Source organism: Entelurus aequoreus, linkage group LG12 (genome assembly GCF_033978785.1).
Source record: "Entelurus aequoreus isolate RoL-2023_Sb linkage group LG12, RoL_Eaeq_v1.1, whole genome shotgun sequence".
Taxonomy (NCBI): Eukaryota; Metazoa; Chordata; class Actinopteri; order Syngnathiformes; family Syngnathidae; genus Entelurus; species Entelurus aequoreus.
The window spans coordinates 64,205,737-64,210,736 of record NC_084742.1 but is presented as its reverse complement, the minus strand read 5'-3'; the positions used below and the strand labels follow the sequence as shown (position 1 = coordinate 64,210,736).

The window sequence follows — 5,000 nt, the reverse complement described above, 5'->3', positions numbered from 1 at the left end:
TATATAGCTTTATCGGCCCGGCTACATTGATCCATTATGAAACCAACCTGAGATATTTCTGTCCGTTACGTTTATTTCCAAATTGGTAACCGTGCGTTTTCTCTCTCAAAAGGGAGTCAAATGTGCCGGAGACACATTATCAGCCCAGCGTTGCAACAAAGGCATAACGTTAAAGTTACTTACAAAAAAGCTGAACTCATGAATGCTTGTTGCCACTATGGACTTAAAAAGTTACTTACTGTGAGTTCCTCCCTTCATCCATGGCTACAACATGTTTCTTCTTCAGGTGCTTCTGAAGCAATGTTGTACTTCCGTGCCATTTTGCAAGAAACGCTCTTCTTTGAAGTCTTTAAAGTAAAGTGTTCCCACACTTTTGACGACTTAGGTTGTACACTTTTCTCCATTGAAGCAATAACCTCAAGATGTTTCCCCGCTAAACTATCGGTACTGTTTTCCTGCGCCATTTTTCGAATGTTTCCAGACGGCGTGGTCACGTGAGCTGCACATGACACATCATCGGCTAGCTTACGCCACCTCATGAGACGTAGCCTCAGCGCCGTCCTCTACTGTTTTTGTACTTACTTTGATTATTGTTTCTCAGCTGTTTGTAAATGTTGCAGTTTATAAATAAATGTTTATAAAAAAAAAAAATGTTTTAAATAAAATTTAAAAAAGCCTCCGCGCATGCTCATAGCATAGTTCCAACGAATCGATGACTAAATTAATTGCCTACTATTTTTATAATCGATTTTAATCGATTTAATCGATTAGTTGTTGCAGCCCTAATATATATATATATATATATATATTAGGGCTGCAACTAACGATTAATTTGATAATCGATTAATCTGTCGATTAATACTTTGATTAATCGATTAATAAGGATTTCTATCCTTTCCAGTATTTTATTGAAAAAAAACCCAGCATACTGGCACCATACTTATTTTGATTATTGTTTCTCAGCTGTTGCAGTTTATAAAGGTTTATAAAAAAATGAAATAAAATAAAAATTGCCTCAGCGCATGCGCATAGCATAGATCCAACGAATCGATGACTAAATTAATCGCCAACTATTTTTATAATCGATTTAAATCGATTTAATCGATTAGTTGTTGCAGCCCTAGTGTATATGTATATATATAAATAAATGTATATATACACACATATACATACGTATATATACACATACACATATATACACAGTTACATACATACACGTGTATATATAAACACACACACATATATATACATATATATATACATACACATATAAATATATATATATATTATATATATACACATATATTATGTGTGTATATATATATATATATACACACATATATTATGTATATATATATATATACACATATATACACATATATTATGTATATATATATATATATATATATATATATATATATATATATATATATATATATATATATATATATATATATATATATATATATATATATATATATATATATATATATATATATATATATATATATATATGTCAGGTCAGGTCGGTTGGATCTGCTACTGTTAACCTGTAATCCAGTACAACCTGTTTCAGGGTCGGGCTGCCGGCGACTCAACTGGCACTCCCATCAGTGCCCAACTGGGGCTGTTGAGGTGGGTGGCTGGACACCCTGGTGGAAGCAAAAACAAGATTCGCCAAAGGCCAAAGGGCACTCGCCCATCGGCCATCTAGCAGGGTAGGAAGAGCTCAACATCCTTGGCCGGACGTCTTCCTAGGAGAAGGACAACTCTGACTACAAACCTGGGTATGTAATACCCGTAGACTTGGTGTTTACACTGCACCGTTGGGCAGATGAGCTGAACAAACCAGCAAACGGCCAGGCCGGAGGAGGTCTATACATATATATAGACTCAACGACCATGTGTAAAGGAGTAAACCTTCCAAAATCAGGAGTGGAGACCCGAAGGCGGATTGGTGCCTTGCAAACACTGTTTCGGCAGCTCCTGACGACTGGGCAACCCAGGATTTCCGTATGTAATGCCCAGGCTTACGCTCTGGAGAGGACACTCCAGCTTCACTTTTAACCAAGTGTGGAAACAACACGGATTCTGACAGTTACGGGTTATAAGCCCCCATCCAATTGGCGTAGGAAAGGGGCGCCGCGGGTCAGTTTCGACGGTGGAAGGGATCATCGTGTCTCATCGGTCGACTACCGTCCGCCTTAAGCCAGGCAGCCCCTGGTCAAAAAGGTGTCGTCCCGCCAACGTTTGCCTGCTTCAGTGGGTGCCTGGAGCTTAGTGTACTGCAAAGGCATGAAAAGCAGACGGTTAATTTTATGTACCAGACAAACAAAACAAGAAAAGAAAGAAGACTCCAGCTCTTCGATTAGCAAGCTGGAATGTGCGAACAATGTGTACAGGAATCTCTGATGACCTTCGTGAAGTGGACGACGCCAGAAAGACGGCCATCATAGATAAGGAGCTTGCCAGGCTTGATGTCAGCATAGCTGCTCTTCAAGAAACTAGGCTAGTCTCCAGTGGGTCTCTCAGAGAGGCTAACTATACATTCTTTTGGAAAGGTAGAGAACCTGAGGAGCCTCGTCAGCAAGGAGTTGGTTTTGCAGTCAGAAACACACTTTTGACATCAGTGGAACCTCCATCAGGAGGTACCGAGCGATTGCTGTCTATCCGTCTCAGCACTGCTACAGGTCCAGTGAACATTCTCAGTGTCTATGCTCCTACTCTTTCTTCAACTGAGGAGATTAAAGATAGATTCTATGAGCAACTTGATGAGCAGATCAAGGGTTTTCCTAAAGATGAGTGCTTAATTGTCCTTGGCGATTTTAATGCCAGAGTAGGCGCAGACCATGCATCATGGCCATCTTGCTTGGGACACCATGGCATCGGAAAGATGAACATAAATGGCCAGAGGCTGCTGGAGCTATGCACCTATCACAACCTCTGTATTACAAACACATTTTTTAAGAGCAAACCATCGCACAAAGTATCATGGAAACATCCCAGGTCTCATCGATGGCATCAGCTTGATCTGATAATCACTAGGCGGTCGTCACTAAATAACATTCTTATTACTAGAAGCTATCATAGTGCAGATTGCAATACGGACCTTGCCCTTGTGAGCGCCAAAGTGCGCCTTCAGCCCCGTAAAATTCATCGCTCCAAAGCAAAGAGTCGTGCCTGCATTGACACATCAAAGATGTCAATTTCATGCAAGGTGGATTATTATGTATCAACCCTGGACCAAGCTCTTCAAAACCTGCCGGAGCATAATGCTACAGCAAAATGGAACGCCATTAAAGAAGCAATTTACAATACAGCTATTTCTACTTTTGGGAAGAGGGAAAGAACTATGCCTATCTACCAATCATGGAACCAGCGATTGAGGCCAAACGCAAAGCATTTTTGGCATACAAGAGATGTCCAAATGCTCAGTCACTTGCAACACTCAAGAGTACTCGTTGTTCCACACAGCGCATTGCCAGACAGTGTGCAAACAACTATTGGCAGCAGCTCTGCGAAGATATCCAGATGAGTGCTGAATCTGGTAACATCCGTGGCATGTACAATGGTATAAAGAAAGCAGTAGGACCTGCTATAAAACGGACTACTCCAATTAAATCTCGGATAGGGGAGAAGATTACCAATCGAGAAGAACAGATGGTCAGATGGGTGGAGCACTACTCAGAACTATACAGCCGTGAAACAACTGTCTCTGATGCTGCTCTAAATTATACGAAGGAGCTACCAATCATGAATGAACTTGACGAAGTGCCTACAATGGTAGAGCTTGAAAAAGCTATTGATTCACTTCCATCTGACAAAGCACCAGGTAACGATAACATTCCACCTGAAGCTATCAAGCAAGGGAAGCCTGCCCTGCTTAAACCGCTGTACGAATTACTGTGTCTTTGCTGGGAGGAAGAAGGAGTACCTCAGGACATGCGTGATGCCACTATTGTGTCACTTTATAAGAATAAAGGGGACCGCAGTGACTGTAATAGCTATAGAGGAATTTCTCTCTTGAACATCGTTGGAAAGGTTTATGCACGCATAATCCTAAACAGGCTACAGATACTTGCAGATCGTATCTATCCTGAATCCCAATGTGGTTTCAGGGCTGGAAGATCGACGACCGACGTGATATTTTCAGTCAGGCAGATTCAAGAGAAGAGTAGAGAACAACGTCAACCTCTTTACATGATGTTCATAGATCTAACTAAGGCTTTCGATCTTGTCAGCAGGAAGGGCCTGTTCAAGCTACTACAAAAGATTGGATGTCCTCCAAAACTACTCAGCATGTTGATCTCTTTCCATTCCAACATGAAGGGAACAGTCTTGTATGATGGATCCTGTTCGGACTCCTTCTCTATCAACAGTGGTGTTAAGCAGGGCTGCGTCTTAGCACCAACTCTTTTTGGAATATTCTTCTCTATACTCCTGTCCTACGCTTTTGACACATCCATTGAGGGTGTCTATCTACACACACGGTCTGACGGCAAATTGTTCAATCTGGCAAGATTACGTGCGAAAACCAAAAGGAGGTCAGTGTTAATCCAAGAGATGCTTTTTGCAGACGATGCTGCTCTTGTTACCAACACCAAAGAAGCCTTACAACGTCTAAGTGACTGTTTTGCGAATGCTTGTGAACAGTTTGGACTTATAGTTAGCCTGCAGAAAACCAATGTCAGAGTTCAAGGTGCTGCAAATCCTGCTATCAAGATGAATGGTGTCACTTTAGAAGTAGTAGATAATTTTATATACCGGTACCTAGGCTCGACAATCAGCAATAAACTCTCGCTTGATGTTGAACTTGACAGGAGGCTTGGAAAGGCAAATACCATCATGGCTAAACTAGCAAAGCGAGTATGGGAAAACAACGCTCTTACTCAACATACAAAGATCCGAGTTTATCAGGCCTGCATTCTCAGCACTTTACTCTACGGAAGCGAGACCTGGACTACTTACATGAGACAAGAGCGTCGACTTAACGCTTTTCA

The 5,000-nt window shown here is 41.2% G+C and overlaps 1 protein-coding gene across 1 annotated transcript in view; it reads right to left on the bottom strand.

The window, feature by feature from the left end:
- Window positions 1–5,000, bottom strand: part of fgd6 (FYVE, RhoGEF and PH domain containing 6) — a 49,321-nt gene that overhangs the window by 31,585 nt on the left and 12,736 nt on the right. The window lies entirely within an intron of this gene.